Genomic DNA, 18,137 nt, shown 5'->3' on the forward strand with positions numbered 1-18,137 from the left:
ATCTCATTGGGCCTTTTTTTTTTTTCCCCTTGGCTGGTGTCCTTCCAATATATATATATATATATATATATATATATATATATATATATATATATATATATATATATATATATATATATATATATATATATATATATATATATATATATATATATATACGTGTGTGTGTGTGTGTGTGTGTGATACGTACACGTTATCAAGCCCAGTCATGGCTTCATTTCTTCCTTACCTGACACCAGTTAAGGCCTATATCCTGTCAGTTCGATGGCATCCAAACAAGACTCTATCTATCCTGGTGCAAAACTCCTCTATCCATCAATATAAAACTCCAGCCATCTTCGTTTTTGTAGTATTACTTGGGTTTTCCCTCACCTCCAAAGACTCTTCTACACCTTGCTTCCATCTCTTCCAGTATCTGCCTCTCGGTCACTTGCTTCTTGGTATCCATTTCATGTATGTCACTCTTCCATTTTCATTAGTTCATGTCTGAATCATAACAGTCTTGTTCCGTTCATTTCTTCCAAAACTGGTCCCACATTTTCCATCATTCTGGACATTCATCTTGTCTTGTCTTCCTCTAATCTCAGCTGCCTGGATCTCTGACGTTGACACTGGCATATACATTAGTACCATGCAATAGTATTATACTGTACTGAAAATGGTGACTACATTGCCTGGATTTATATATTTATATATTATTGTATATAGATACAGTGCATTTACATTTTGTGTTTTATTTTTTTTCAACTCAGTGATTTTAAATCTTAGTCTTATTTATAGTGATACTAGAGTAATGAAAAACAAAATTCCGCTAGTTTTTCTTCTTTGAAAATAACCATCATCTCTTTTTAATATACTCCTATCACTTCCATATCCATGTTAATTTTCACTCCACTGTGTCATTCCTTCACGCCATTTATCCACTTAATTTGGAAAGCAGTGGGCAAATCTGTTACCATAGCAACATTATCTGCATAGACGTAATTTTCTTCTCGTGCAGGTGGAATAACATCCCAAAACCCGTGTTCTGAAATCATACCAACAATGATTTTTGTAACTACTCAATAATCCTTTTAATACAGTTTATCCCATGGAACTATACCTGATATACCTCCATGGATTATCCACATGGAAAGCCAGCGATATACATCTATAACCTCTGCAATCGCATCTTCTACCCTTATTATTACACATGGGGCACATTAAAGTTTGCTGTCCGTTTTCTCTCTGAAAGCTGAACTGAACTCTTTAACCATCTACTCGATTGTTTGATCATCATCCTTTCATTGTTTCCACTGGCAGGCCGGCCTTACTGGCAACTTAACTGTTCTAAATCAGTTTCAAGGCCTTGATATACCTCTTGTAACTCTTCTTCCTCTTATTCCTGCCCTACTTAATTGATGCTTCACATAAAACTCAATACTATCGTGTATACACACACACACACACACACACACACAAACACACACACACACCAACTCTATCCTCGTGTAAGATTAATAAACTCAACTAAGGTTCGCTCATCACCCGTAGTCACGTGATTCACCTGTTTCGATTTCCTGAGCGAGGCGACGTGGAACAGTGTAACGTGGGCAGCTGCTGACGACAGGTGAACGCTCGCGACCCTCAGCACACTAACACTGGGAAAGGAAAATGCTTCGTGCTCACGATTCTTTTCTTCCACTTGTGATGAAAGAAATTATCTTATAACATCCCGCGTGACTTGAATTAAATGGAGAAACAGAGTATTTAAGAGTTCAAGTATCGTGTGACGAGAAGACTCATTGGGTGCACGTGTTCCGCGTTTCGGCTCCTCGTGTGTTCTCGCTGGTGCTTCTGCAGTGTGTGCGGCTTGACTGGTGGTTCTACTGACTGTCTGGTGACTGTTCAAGGACAAACAAGTAAACTTTGACATAATAATCAAGGGAGTGGCTACACATAAGCAATTTTCTTGTGACCAGGTATGTCTGTTCGTTTTAATTATCGTCTTTATCGTGTAAACCATTTCAAAGCCCGAATTTTTTAAAGCTTTGGGCTGTCATCAGGACTATTTCCAAAGTCATAAAGATGATTAGTCTAGATCTCACGAATTTTTTTCCAATTGATGATGCTGAATCTTTGTTGAACTATTACTAGAATCATGAAGACATCCTTAAAAAAAAAAAAAAAAAAAAAAAAAGCTTCCATTACCAGAAGACATCGAAGCGTTCGAGAATACAGTGTTAGGGTTCATCAAAAGTCAACCGTCAAAATAGGGACATGCAGTTCGGTGAGATAAACAACACAAATGATTACGGCATTCACTCGTGCATCACTTCACATTCTCATCATTCATCAAGGTAGAACGTCTGCCTCACACGTATGACGACTTGGTGAATGGTTGTCCAATCAAACTTGGCTACCGGTACATTAATCTGGTTTTTCCTTTAGCCTTAGATGAGAAGGAAAAAAATGCTATTGTTATAAAGTCACGACCGTCTCCCTTTGAGGAATATTTTATTTATTCATCTTTTCCCTGGTCAGTAAGGTCATATGTCTGTCATTACTGTTACCATAGCCGTTGCAGTTACGTGTGTTTTAGTGAAGTAATAAATACGTCATTTTAGTTATGTTTGGTTACATAAAAAGTATGTAAATTATAAAAACTAATCGTGAATATAACAATGAATTAGTATGTGACTATACTTACCTGAAAAGGGACCAAAAAAAAAAAGTTTTCACGGTAAAATATGATGGGCGTGTCCACTTTCAATCTTCCATGCACCCAAGGTTCCCGGATGTTAAATGGACAATACTATACAGTAACATACAATATTGCGATAAATTCACCTAAGTTTCCCGGATGTTAAATGGACAATACTCTACAGTAACATACAATACTGCGACGTATTCCTCTTCCTCAATAATGCGTTATTTTCTAGCATCATTCTCACCACGCGTCGTGCTGGGATCTTTAGATATTTACTGCTATGAATAATTTAGTTGTCAATTAGTTAGAGAAAGTAAGATCCAGATTGATATGGATATCCCGTTCATCGGTAAGAGTAAAAAATACAATCTTACAATTGAGAAAAGAGTGTTCTGGAGCTATGAAAAAAAAAAAAAAAAAGTGAAACAGAGGAAATTTCAAATGAAAAAGAAATTTGAATAATTGATTTAAAATTTTCACCAAAGAGAGAGAGAGAGAGAGAGAGAGAGAGAGAGAGAGAGAGAGAGAGAGAGAGAGAGAGAGAGAGAGAGAGAGAGAGAGAGAGCTTGTTCTCGCGAAAAACAGCAACGGCCACCACGACCAACACTTTGGGCAGCTGAAAAAAAAAAAAAAAGGTTGAAGGGGGCACCTCTACCACGGCATGAGTCTGCTCAGTGCGACACAAAGGTATTTATACTCGGCACAGGTGTGCGTTCTTTTCATGCAATTACCTTACTTTTGTACGGTAAAAAAGTTATACCTTCTCCAAAATCAAATATGTGGATGCCGTTATCCTCAAGACAATGGGATAATTAAGTGTTTTCTAATCGTGCTGTAAAAAGCTAACTTAGATGCAAATGAAGACTACGGGCTGGGAACGCATTCACTGGGAATAGTGTCAACAGACCTCATCCTCAGTGTATAAACATTAGGGGCTTTTTCATTATTTTATTGTCTATTTTACCTGTCTCCCGATAGTTTTCCGAGTACCGTCTCTGTGTAGCAAGAGGCGAGATAATGTGAAGGAGGCGTTGGGGGACGGAGGGAAGCAGGGTGGTGTAGTGTTGTGCTTCTAATACGCAGCTTACCAGAAGAATCCCCCTCATGATTAATATTGTGCAGAAAAAAAAGTTAAGCACGTAGCATTCATGCACGTCGACTGTTTATTTTTATTTATTTATTTATTTATTTATTTATTATTATTATTATTATTATTATTATTATTATTATTATTATTATTATTATTATTATTATTATTATTATTACTATCATCATCATCATCATCATCATCATCATCATTATTATTATTGTTACTGTTATTATTATCTAACTTACTTATTTGTTCACTTGCTTTTCTAGGAGGAGGAAGGGAAGCTGGGGACGAACATTGTGCACTGTAGTTAAAAGGCTTATCTTTTACCGAACATTAATGGCAGCAGCAACAACTGTCGATATTCCTCATCAGTCTTTTCCACAGTCCAAATGCAGGTAGCGTTAGGAAAATTTCAACTGTTTTGTCAGTTCATGTTCTTTCAGTTCATTAGCAGAGCTCCGTCTTCTCCCTTTAGCGACTTTTGTTATCAGCTTCACTCAGATAATGTTTCGCTCAAACATCTTTCTTTCCACGCAACTAAAGCATCACATCAATTTGTCAATCCATGCTCTTAGTACATAGTGCCATACACTATTGTTTTCTCGTTGAGCCCCTACTTTTATCATTGATTTCACTCGCATGCATTTTTCCCCGTAATACCGAACATTTCCCTTCCCTTCATTTAACCCTTTAACAGCTCTTGTGCACATGGTTTCAATCACAAACAACTCTGAAACATTTCCTTTGTTCTACAACCACCTCTAAACATTATACTGGTTATACATTGGAAATTCTAGCCTACTAATTTTGTTTCTTTCGTGTGAGTGCTTGTAAACATTTTGTACAGTGCCTATAGTGTTGTGAATTGTTCCACATCACAACGAAAATGTTAACCCAAGAATCACTAATAAGAGTATCCAGTGAAGATCGTTCCCTACTTCTTCCGTCGACAGTTCCGCTGATAATTTCACACTCTATAGCTTGCTTTCTACAGAGCCTCAACACTCAGCTTGTTGGAAAAGGTTTTCGTGCCGTCGGACTGACGAACACACTGCGGCGACAAGGGGGAAGTCATTGCTCTTCACAGCACAAATTGATAAATAGATACATAATCAAGTATTAGGTAGTGAATCTCTCTCTCTCTCTCTCTCTCTCTCTCTCTCTCTCTCTCTCTCTCTCTCTCTCTCTCTCTCTCTCTCTCTCTCTCTCTCTCTCTCTCTCTCTCTCTCTCAAACTACAAAATCCCATTTCGTAACTGACTGCTTCAATTTTTTTTTCTTTTCTTTTTACTCAAAGTCGTCTTGCACGCAACTTCCAGCTACACTTTGCAATAACAAAACCGTGATTTGCGACTTGACATACTACCTCGCCTTGTGCCACACTCATACATGCTTCTTCCTCTTAAAAAGTATCGTTACACTCGCAATGTCACGGTAGGGTATGGTCCTCACAAACAACTGCTCAACCTGCTCAGTAATGTCCATGATAAAGATTGGTTTAGAATTAGTATGGAAGAAGGTGAGATATACGTATAATGTAATAAAGAATAAGTTATGTTACAAACATTATTGAAAAAACTCCATACTTATTTTTGTAAACTAGTAAAAAATCCTGTAATCCAGCACGCCATCCTGTAGCGGTGATTCTCTTCTGCCGGCGCAGAGAAGTGTATGAATGTAAAAAGCGAACGCAGCAAAATTAAATACTCATAAAAAGAAAACGTGAGTAAGTAGAGTTGTTGCAAAACCCGGGGCAGAAGACTAAGTGTCATGGATCTCGTGCAGACCACATTCTTATTTTCAAGGTTGAGAAGGAAAACTACTGGTCCTTAATATCACACACACACACACACACACACACACACACACACACACACACACACACACACACACACACACGTGTGTGTGTGTGTGTGTGTGTGTGTGTGTGGTCAGGTGATGATGGACGCTGAAAGGTGGGTAAGGTGCAATCCAAGGTGGCCTCGACAGGTAGTTTTCAGGTGTTCTGGCTCACCTGGCGAAGCCCGCCATCAGAGGGGGCCTGCCGAAATGACGTGTGAGGTGGTGTCTTGCCGTTATAATAAATGGTTAGGCCTTGGAAGAATAGTGTGCGTATATTGGTATATTGTATTCGTGTAAACCTTGGTCTACCTGCCAGCTTGTTATGCATCACCACACTCCTTCACAGGGTGCAGGGACAACAGACGGGGGAAATGGAGAACACTCAAAGAAGATTGATTTAGTAACCTTATATTGGTGTAACTGAAGCGTTTCCCACTGTTATTTCACATAATGTTTGTACAATGCTAATTTGCAAATGTTGTAGCATATTTCATTGTAATGTTAAGAATGTATGGCTTTCAGATATTCATTGCGAATTGTTTTACTGTGTGGAGCTTAAGTAACTTGGTTAATTTATGGCATCTAAATTCATAATATAGCACATAGAGGTGAAGAAGTAGAACACCGCCAGCTAACAAAGTAATAGTTCTTGTATAATCTTAAACAGTCAACATTCAATCTATACTCGTTAACTATTTTATCTTATTTATTTATCTTATTATATATTTTTGCAAACCTGCCTTTCGAAGTGGGTAACAATGTTAGGAAAAATAAAACTGGCTTTATTTATCGTCCTCTACACCTAAAATGTAAAGCGAAAACACACACACACACACACACACACACACACACACACACACAACAGAGTTAGGCTGTTGCCTTTATGCAGCATATGTGTGGGTGGATAGGAATGAGAGTACAGTAATTAGTCGTCCATCACACAAACTCAATTATTATTTCATTATATTGATTTTTTCTTTATTATTATTATTGTTATTATCATTATTATTATAACTATTATTATTATTATTATTATTATTATTATTATTATTATTATTATTTGTTTATTTATTTATTTTATTTTATTTTATTTTATTTATTTTATTCTTTTTTCACAGTTACCTTCTACACACACACACACACACACACACACACACACACACACACACACACACACACACACACACACACACACAAACACACACACACATACACCTGACTTCCTGCACATGTACTCATTACGTTAACCATCATCCGGTAACCTCATTTTGGAGCTCTGCGTCAGAACCTCAATGTCCTCCTTTTTTCTGCTGTACCGTGACATCTGCTACTCATATCGTCCAAAGGCTGCGTCCTACTAGTATTGAGAGGTATTCTTAATGTTTCAGCGTCTTATCTTGACAACTTAAACTATAGTGGAAGTTTTCAGGTGTTCTTTCATGATTGTAGCTATAATTAAACCAGTAAAACGCCTTGGAAGGCGATTCACGAGCGAAACTCGGTTGGCGGTAATTTTAGGCACCGCGCACATCGTGCACTTGCCTAATATTCAAATCACTCTAGCTCAAAACTTTGTGAGAACCTAATGGTTGTACTATATACCGTTGGATAGGAAATTTCATTTTGTATTCAGTGGTATACATCCCCTCTAGTTGAGACAAAAGGAAGCTGGTGAAAATTGCAGAAAACTGACGGTCACTTTACAAAAAGTTTTATACTACATTTTGTGCATGAGCAGTGGTGTTGCAAATTTGACATGCTTTTTCGTTATAACTTGTATTACTCTTATTTACAACAAAATTCGAACTTGATCAGTTAATTTGTCAAAAAGTTGGAATTGTGATTTTGCGCATCCGCAGCGCTTCTTGAAAGTTGACATTAGGAATTTTTATTAGAATTATAACACCCTTAGTTTCATTAAAATTTATTAAGTAGTTTTTAAGAAATTCCATTTTCGACACCCCTCTACTTTTTGCAAGTTATCCATTAACTTCACCCGATAGAAGAAATGAAAGCTATATCATACAAAATTGATAGAGTTGTGCTATCATATGATGCTAATTTCGTTACGATCGGCCGCGTAGTTCCGGAGATAGCGTTTGAATAGCGTTACGGTCGGGCCGGGCCGTGACGGGCCGCTCAGAATGAAGCAACCTCCATAGTAAACTTCGCTTCGCTCGTAATAAGGATCTAACATCGTCAATGGGGGGAAAAAAAGCACCCCTTGAGAACCCAACCAATCGTCTTTGTGGATATTGAAAATTGTCCTTATGAGAGCCGAAAAGTGTTTAGAAATACGTAGTCTTATGTTTTGAAGAAGCAACAGGCTGTTCACTTCCCGCCCTTCTTCCTCTGACAAGTGTGTCTGCTGCCAGGCTGTGCTCGTGGCTGCCCAGCTATGTAGGGCATCGACTACTTGCCATGGTCGGGCGCAAGTAAGAAACCTGGAATGAAATATTAAGAGAAGCAAACAGTACTTAATATGTTCATGCTTTTTTTTTTTTTTTTTTTTTTCTTCTTTCGCTCTGTGTCATCCTGTTTAATTAATGTTGCAGTTAGTTTAGTTTTAAGTGTGTCTAACTTTGAATACTGGTCTCTGCTCCATAATATACAGTCTAAACTCCATTAATAATAGTTGTTCTTTCACTGAAAAATAAAACATACGGGAGAAAAATATACTAAGAAGCAAAAGGAAATTAATAATAATAATAAAGATGAACTGAACACCTTAAAAGATACACAAATATTCGACATGTCTTTTTCTTACGACCGGTACTATATTTCATCATCATCATCATTTTGCCCCAAGCTCTTAAAACAACGTCTTTGAGAAAGCTTCTACTAGATTTCTAAAAGTCCAAAAGTACCTCGCTACCCGTCTTGTTTTATGCATTACGCCTGGACGCGCGGTCAGGACAACGCTGACAATGAACCGTATTCTGAAACATCTCTGGGACGCTTCTCCACTACTTTCAAATGCCTCTTGTTGAAATGACAAGGGTTTTTTTAATTTTATCTATTTATTTTTTTTTTTTTATATATTTTTTTATGATTCTAGTGACATTAAAAAAAAAAAAAAACTACATTATTAACAGGAGAAACTTTTGAGAACATGGCTTATCTCTGTGGCTTTTAAAAATGGTCGCGGTGGGAGTAAAGCGTTTCTGAATACGGGCCGGCGTCTCACCGAGCGGGTACACAAAGAGTTCGGCTTCCTGTGTCGTGTGGATGTGCTCGCTGTCCGGTGAGTAGCGTAGTGACTAACGCCTCAAAGATCGATCACTACCTGCGCGGCGTCCTCCAGCCCCTGGCCACGCTCCTCGCCCCATCTCTCCATCCATCACAGTTCAGGAGCACTGCCGGGTCTGGCGCTCCAAGCTTACATTAACAAGCTGTACTGATCGGAGATTACCTATATGATGTACCGTCAATGCTATTCTCCCTTTTAGTGAATGTATAATGTGGTTTTACGTTGTCGAGAAGATGAGTAAGAGAAGATGATTAATAAGTGGACTGCTTGTATAGCTATAAAAGTGTATAATAAAACTGTAAAAAAAACTTAAATTATAATGTGTTCGAGACGTGATTTGTGTGTTGATTGATAGCGTTGTGGCGGGCATGACTCGTCAAGGAAGTGTTGTGTGAAGCAGCCCCAAGCATCACCGAGTATCCACGTATATTCTTTTTTTTCCTTGGCCCTCTGCTCTGCCATCACCACTTACTGCTGCTGCCAAGGTGCTTGTGGCCGTATGGAACATTTAATCCTTATTTTGGCAGTTTGATGTTGATGAACACAATGGTGCCGATGCATATTGCCTGATATCTAATTCCGATGATGTTTTTTTTTTTTTTTATTTCACTAAGCTGTTGTTTTACTACTTCGTTATTTATTTATTTTTTTATTTTCTTTTACGTGCAGCATCTTATGTTATCGTTGTAGCAAAGTATTAAACTTAATTATTAGATCAATCATTGTAAGAACATAGCAATTTCCTTGTGACTCGTCTGTTAAGTCATCATTGTCTTTTAAATGTCCAAAGTGTTAAAATTATTCCCATTTAACAATTTTCTTGCACTGCTGTTGGAGTGTTGGAGTGGATAAGGAATAATTTTTGCTGACACGACCTGCTCCCCTCGCAGCCCTCAACAAAACTACGGGGGTGTAGACTATAGAGACTAATAATTATGCCATGGAGTAATTTTGTACAGTATAATTTTGCCAGTGTAATGACTTCTTTACAAAATTTTTTCTGGGTGAATTGAGTCATGAAGCAGCGGTAAATTATTGAGTGCTAGGTACAGAGGCGCACAAGGATTGACGGTAAGGAGAAATACCTTAATTTTTTTAACCGATCATTTCCTGTATACGACAGTTCCATTTTGCCATTAGTTTATGTCAGTCATCATCCCACTGCGTGCCAAAGTTTGTTAGAATTAATCCTACAGTAGTCGTTTGAGAAACTGCAGAATTCATCCGTGCCAACTTACCAAACGTCAAGTTTTTCAGATCCATCTTCCCATTCAAGACTGGTGTTAGCACAAACATTAGCTATCGTATGGGTCCTTTTCCCCTCCATCTCTTTAGGATCCCAAATTTATAAACATTACAACTTGTGATGTCTTTACCCGTTTAATATTATCTTCAACGTAGTTTGAAAACGGTTATCTGTTTATTTTTATTTATTTATTTATCTATTTATTTATTTATTTATTTATTTATTGGCGAGTAAATTACAAAATTTTACGACTACCTGATATTTTTGTACCCCTTCTATTGTGTGTAAAGGCTATCATGAGCCTAACTGTAGACATCACGCGATAGAGAAATTCTTCCTTGGCAAAAGTGCAGGTGAGGGAGCATTAGGGGGCTGCAGAATATAATCCTGCTCAGGAACTCCGCAGATTAGAGCCGGCCCTGTCTCGGCCCCATTTCACGTTCTTCGTATAGCAATGCAAGCCTTCGCTGCAATATGAAGAGCCATCTGGGACGCCTTTCCTTATATGCCTCTTATATCAGTGACTTCCACGTACATTTTCCTTATTTTCTTCCGCCTATCCACTCACACCATACCAACCAAGCACAACACCTTTGCTCAGTCACTCCTGGGCCCGTATTCAGAAGCTCTCTGCCCTCTCACCACGACTGTTGTCAAAGGCCACAGAGATGGTTAACCAGGTTCACAAGAGTGTTCCTTCTGTTAATAATGTATTAATCTTATTAATCTGTCACTAGAGTCATAAAAAAAAATCTTTAAAACCTGTATAACTTCAACTAGAGTCTTTTAAAATGTATGTAGTAGTAGAGTTGCAGTCAGAGGTGTTTCAGAATATGGACCCTGTTATGAAATGCCACCACACGCCGTTTTCTCGAGTCTACGTGACTCTCGCTCATCACTTCTCGGCTCCAAACAGCCTCGTCTGCTTTCACAGTAGAGAAAGGTGTGATTTGGCCTCGGAACTCCTTCGTCCATATTTTTTTCCTAGATCACAAACACAGAGCCTTGGTTATAGATCCTGCGGCTGCTTCAGGGCCCGATGGAGGTAGAGGGAGGGACGTGCCTGGTTCTAAGGAATGTGATATGGTGAGTGGGTGAGGGTGTGGGATAGACGGAGTGACATAGTTTTGCTTGGGTACGTTTTTTTTTTTTTTTTTATTCTATGATGTGTTTTCAGTTGTAGAATTTCCCTTCCTTCATTATTATTATTATTATTATTATTATTATTATTATTATTATTATTATTATTATTATTATTGTTGTTGTTGTTGTTATTAGTGCCTTGTCTGCGCCATTCGTGTGGAATTGCCGGCCTGGTATATAGATAAAGAGATAAATTATTATTATCATCATTATTATTACTACATACATCATCATTATCATCATCATCATTACTACCATTACTACTACTACTACCACCACCGTCACTATCACCATCACCAGCATCACCATCATCAAATTACGTCTATATGTCCAAGCATGTCCATGTTTTCCCTGACAGCACAATGGTAACGGCATCTGGCGAGAGTGATGGCGGCGGGCAGGGCGGCCAGCTCGGCGAGGGAGGCTGAGGAGGACGAAGAGAGTCGAGTTTTTTTCCCCTTCCTGCCCTAACACGCGCCCCGGGCGACCTGCAACAGCCACCGGTGAGTCTTGAGAGTCTTTTCTAAAGGAGGCCACGGTAATCTGCTATTATGGAACTTATTCTATTTATCCAATTTGTTTATCTGTTTCTTTCTTTCCTTTATTTATTTATACATTTTATTTAATTTGTGTATTTGATTTACCGGTGAATCTTCTCAAGGAGGCCATGGTACTCTGGTATCATGATAATTATTTTGTGTATTCATTTTGTTTATTGATTTACGTGCGTAGCTGGTTAGTTAGTTGATTTGTTGAAGGTGATTTGATGAACGCACCTTTTCAACTATCCATATATGTTTGTATGTGTCTGTTTATTTACTCATAGATCCATCTGCCCACGTGTACTCGTATATTGCTGTTTTTATGGATTTACATTTTTCACGCACTTTATCTTCTTCGACCGCTCCCCCCCCCTCCCCCCGTCCCAATCCTTTGTAATCCACCTGTTTATTCAGTGAACTTGTAAAACTTGTAACTTGTCTATCTGCGGTAATGCATGAAGCAATGTGATTAAGGATATCTAATCGTCTTCTGACTCAACGAACAAGTCCTCGGAATCGTGTTATAAGCGGCATTACGTTCTCTCCTGAAATCCAGTAGATGTAAGGCTGCTTGGCGCTTGATGGGAGTGTCTCTGGCGCGCGATCCTTAATATTATATTGTCGTGTCAAGTCGGCCATTAAGCAACAAGTGCCGCTGAAACGCCCTTTTCCCTGCTAACACTGTGGGCCTCCTACTATAACCTCACTGCTCTGCTTCAGAAACCCGCCGTGCTGCCCCTCGTGCCGGGAGCATGTCATGATTGTGAATGATTCTCATGACTTGAGGAATAAGGTGGGAAAAGCTATTTGGCGGTCTGTATAGTGGCGAGGGTAGGAGAGGGAGGGGGAAGAAGTCTGCACATAATGTTACTGAAGTAGTGGAGGCAGGGGGAGGGCATGTTGCGTGGGCAGCCTGAAGGTCAAGGTTGAGTCGCACGGAACTGTCGGTCTTGCGTCGATAAGTCTGCCATGCACACTCCTCATGCCACACTCACTCCTCCTGCCACAGGCTTACTTACTGTCTCCTGTCCTTCCCCGGCTCCTGTCCATCACTTGCTTCACAATCATACACCAGAAAATTATGTATGTATATGATTTTTCCTCCATGTCAAAGGTTATGTTCAATTTTCAAACATGACATTTCTTTTTCTGATTCCCCAAGACGCAATAGCCGACTCCTTGATTGTGTGTGGAGTGGTATTACAAGCTCAAGCTCAAGGGCGTTCAGTAAATAAATACTGTAGAAATAGTGTCGAGATACGATAGTAATCTGAGAAAGAAAATTAATGAGTCATGTGTATGTAGCTGAAGATTAACTACACAGTGGGGAGGAGGGAGGGAGGAAGTGTTGGGTGATTGGTGCTGAAGTAAAAAATGGTCTTGCCTGTGAGGGTCGAGGTCACAGAGAACACCAGATGACACGCCACAGCCATGAGTTTCACAGACTATGACTATGTAACCACAGACCCTCTTGTTTAGCGGCGGGAATATCTAGGTTTCCTTCAAAGTCTGGATACAGAAGGCGTCACCACGACTGGAGACTCGGCAACCTGCGAGACCTTGGGCGTAAGACATGATCTCACGCTTATGTAACTCACATCGCCACGTCAGCTGATTCAGAATGGGCGAAAATTTCTTTCTTGGAATTCAAGGACTCCAATAACTTTTGTCTCGTATCCAAGATTTTCTGTTAAACTCATCTGTCCCCGTGAAGACAGATGAGGCTCAGGATGCAATAAACATTTCGAGACAACCTAACTTTCTTTTCCTTTGATAAATATATGGTTGTGAACCCCTGCAACGCCAATGCAAACCCCTTTAGCGTTTCTTCTGTTTATTTGGTCACTTCAAAACTGCGTAGAACCCCGAAGACGTTTCCTCGGGGCTAGTGTATTCCTGCTGCCTTGGCGAGGGGCGTCACGGCACATAATAGGATTCGGGGACGATGGCACGGCAAGGGCAGGGCTTCCGTGAATTCTGCCACACCTCTGTAAGTACGAGACTTGTGTCTTCTACACACACACACACACACACACACACACACACACACACACACACACACACACACACACACACACACACACACACACACACACACACACAAAAGATAATAGCGTTATATACACCACCAATTAAGCGACAGTATCAGACTATTGATATGCCTATGCTATTATATTATTAAATTCCAAGGATAATATTAAATTTTGTTTTCCGTAACTACAACGTGATATCGCTATTTCTTTCACGTTGTTCTTTCCTTGTCTTCTGTGTACTTGCTTACGAGCGTTACCTGTCATCACGTTGCAGGCAGATTAATGAAACGGCTCTCCACCAGGTAAGATATTGCCAACCATAGTGTTTTTAGCTCTCTCGCTGAGCAATTATGACTGCGTTATTCCACTGTTTACCCACCGCCCCTCTCTACTCCACCTGTTGAGTAATTAGTTAATAAGAGGAGCTGGAAATTTGTGGCTGTGGTTTCGAGGCTTCAAAGCTGCTTGATCCCCGAGCTTCATGCGTTGGCAGCGACGTCACCCGCTGAGTGGAGAGACTGTCTGGGCTCCAGCTGTGAGGCATCGCACGGGCTAGTATCAGGTTGGCACTCTCCATCACTTGTTACATAATGATCACTCGCCGTCAGCCATACTATTTGCTCCACCCAGTCCAAACTTTCTTTTTACAGTTCAGCGGAGCAATTCTGAAAGAGAGAGAGAGAGAGAGAGAGAGAGAGAGAGAGAGAGAGAGAGAGAGAGAGAGAGAGAGAGAGAGAGAGAGAGAGAGAACGTCTCCTATATTTTTTTTTTTTGTGACTGAAGATTCTAACTGAGGTTCATATATTTAAATAATTATGCAAAATTCCTCAAAAGCACGCAAGAAATACATAATACTCGAAATTTCATATGTGAGAGCGGACGTAGCTCTTTGATAACTAAAAAAAAAAATCAAGTAAGGGTCTCCTGTATTTCGATATCTATTTATTTATTTTATTTTTTTTCAGCTATTGAAGTACGTAATTTAGTAAGGCAGTCATAAGCCCTATAACTGGAAATTTTCAAAACCATACAAAAAAATGTACTATAGTGTGAATTTTGTAAACGTGAGGCTCATGCCGCTAGCACCACCGTCAGGCTGCCTCGAGGGTAATGACGTGTTGGGGTGCAAAGTGGAGGCATCATACATCGACCCGCAGGACGCTTAATGCCACCACTCCTTTGACCCTGAATGGACCGCCGCACCTCCCTTGTTCCTTTGTCTTGTGCTGGATTACCTTCCACATCATTCATTACGACAGGGGAAAAAGACTTTAAGGTACCATTAGGTGAATGGAAATTGCACATATCTATAGACACTGATCAAGATGAACCTTAAAAATAAAATGTATATGTGATGCTTGCAGAACGTATTCACTCTCCGAACCTGCTTAATTTTGCAAGTCACTAGTGTTCTCTATGTCCAGTTTACCAAGAGTTTTTTTTTTTTCTTTTTTAGGATTGTAATGAAATTGTTGGTTCTGGATGATGATATTCTTTCCCAGAACACACGCAATAACTTTACAGTACATAAAAACTGGTGGTCAGGAGTCTAAGAAAACTGAAAATTGTTGAACACTTTTTATTGTTGTTGTGTCTCATATCTTTAATCAACCTTATTTTATGCTGTTCGTCTCTTATTTTTATCGATTTTCATCATGACATAGTCTGGGCCCCTCATAGCGTGCAGGCGGAGCGTGAGTCAGGAAAGCATATACAAGAAAACTTTAGAATTTGAACGAATTTACTGTGTTGACTGAAATTTGATCATGAGAAATATAGTCACGGTGTTCGGCAATAAGTCTTTCAGGTGAGTAACCTCCGAGCGGCGGACGAGTCATTCCGAGCCTCCCTGTCCAGCACACAATGGCACACTATAAGGATATTATTCTGTATCAGCAAGTCCATCTATTTAGGCAGTGATGTACAACCAAGACCACGAAGGATGAAAGGGAATGAAAGCCAGTTTTTTATAAGAAAGTCTGTGATATGATAGGGTAGGGGCGGCCGATCTGCGCAAGAGGACCTTAAAGCCTCCGTAGAGAGCTAGACGTCTCTCCCTGGCCTTACACACCAACAAACTAGTACCTGATGTCACCGTGTGTGGGAAACTTTGCATGAACGGATCCATAACAGTGCGCTGTGAAGGGCTGCTCTCATCGGGCCGTGTGCGAGGCGGCGGCAATTATGTAATTAATCCGTGTGTCTAGGGACACACGGCGCGTCATCGTATTAGAGACGCTCATACAGGCTTTTGTTTGCAATTTTGCTCGTTATGTTACAGACAAACGACCAATCTGATGCAACATTATAATAAATCCTTGAAGAGTCCGCAGCGTCACGGGACCGCTTCGACACACGTGGCCCAAAAGACCGCCACGACCAAAGCAATGTGTACACCAAGAATATTCAGCTTACAGAAAGTTTTATCACTAATATGTTGATCTTATTTATCATGGCATCAAGTATCAGACTTTCTTTACGTGAACCAGATTGAAAAAAAAAAAAAAAAATGCATGGATACTTTTTTCTGTTATTCACAAGAGTTGATGGAAGCCAGAGTAACATGTCTTCTTTTCATTCCACGTGCCACCGCCGACAGCAAACAATGGTTAGTAGTGTGGTGACCTTGAAAGTCTCCAAGGATGGTGAGCTGCAGGCACATATTGCGTGTCACGCCACCAACATTAATTCCGGCCTATCCGCTCTTATTATATATGCTATTCTCATAGCACATGATCTTTCCCTGAGGAATAACCTGGTGGTGGTGGCCTTGCCTGGAAGTGTTGTTCGTAGAATGCATCTGCACAACGACGCCCACTCGCTGTATGTTTCCGTGCGCGGTGCCTCTCGTCCAGCACCGCGACGTGGTGGTGGTGGCGGCAGGCCGGCTCAGGCTGGTTCAGGTTTGCCATGGCTTCTGCTTCCTCAGCCCTCCCACGAATCGTTCTGGCCGGAGGTATGTCATTTACAACTTCTTGTCACGATTTTGCTTTGTTGACTCAAGCATAAAAGAACATAAAGATATGAACAAAGATAACACTGACACTGCGGGTCATCAGACACGTAAGACAGAGATTTGTTCAGACGCACCTTGCATTCTCTTTTGTGAAGCAAATGATATTGATGTATTTACTTTGTTTAGAATAAGAAAAATAAACAACAAAATAAGCTTGACAAGCAAAGAAACAAACAAATACTAATTCCTTCTTTAAACATCCGAAAGATTTGTGGTGGTTCCTGAGTGATCCTCAACACCGTGACGTAACTGTTGGAACTGTTGCTTTGCCCTTGAAACCTACCTGACACGCACGTTTCTTATGGCCGGTGGATCCTCAGACAATGATCACAGTGTGTGTGTGTGCGTGTGTGTGGTGTAGTGTGCTGTAGCGTGAGGTGTGTGGAGGCCACAGTGTGCCGTGTCCCTTCATGGTGCTGTAGGCCCGTGATTACCGTGGAGGTGTGGTCAGAGTCGCCGTCCCTTTCATGACTGGTGATACAAATACTGCACATAATATAAACAATGCACGTACACAATAACTTGGCAGAGGAACCTTGGCTTCCCTTTCGTGGTAGTAATAACGACATGCTAACTTTATGGTAAGGTGGATGTCTTTTGCTTACTGCAAATACAGAGAGAGAGAGAGAGAGAGAGAGAGAGAGAGAGAGAGAGAGAGAGAGAGATTTAATTAATGGGTGAATGAGCGGATGAGGGAATGAATTAAGACAGGACGCAAATAAGAAATCAAAGAACTGCATGCTTTACGGTTTTTGTGTTCTCTTGCTCGTCCTGTGATTTCCCCGATTACAGCAGTCAGACGGAATGTGATCGTCCTCACGGGGCAGGTTATATAAATATCGTAAATTCCCTTTGTCAAATCAAAATCTTTAGTGGAGAGCATAGAAATAATTGCACATGAAACATGAAATGTGTGGTTATCATGACAACCAAGAGTCTCGCATAACTAGAGTGGCGGCTACGTTTTGGAAGTCGTCGTTTCTTAAAGCAAACTTTAGTTCCTGCACATCAAGGACCAGTCATCCTTGTTGAACACTATGAACGCAATGAATAAGCCTCTGTGGACACTTGATACATCCCTCAGATAAATTTCTGACTGAGAGCATATGAAGCACGTTGTCTCCATGGAACATATCCCTCGTTGTCTCTTTAACCATAAAGATAACATGCACTACAAGAATATTTTTTGCTGTATAGCAAACCAATCATGAACAAATCCATGCCCGATATTTAGCTTTTCTTGGTGATCTGTGGTAGGCTGAGCAGCCTCCCATATCTATTTAT

At 40.1% G+C, this 18,137-nt stretch overlaps 1 protein-coding gene across 1 annotated transcript in view; it reads left to right on the forward strand.

Moving 5' to 3' along the window:
- The first annotated feature begins 1,580 nt into the window (after nt 1-1,580).
- The window catches only part of LOC135089619 (uncharacterized), a 37,330-nt gene continuing 20,773 nt past the window's right edge, over nt 1,581-18,137 (forward strand). The window contains exons 1-2 of the mRNA XM_063985449.1: nt 1,581-1,961; nt 11,621-11,765. The gene's annotated coding sequence lies outside the window, so the exon portion shown is untranslated. The remainder of the gene's footprint in view (nt 1,962-11,620; nt 11,766-18,137) is intronic.

This window comes from Scylla paramamosain, chromosome 3, assembly GCF_035594125.1.
Source record: "Scylla paramamosain isolate STU-SP2022 chromosome 3, ASM3559412v1, whole genome shotgun sequence".
Classification (NCBI taxonomy): domain Eukaryota; kingdom Metazoa; phylum Arthropoda; class Malacostraca; order Decapoda; family Portunidae; genus Scylla; species Scylla paramamosain.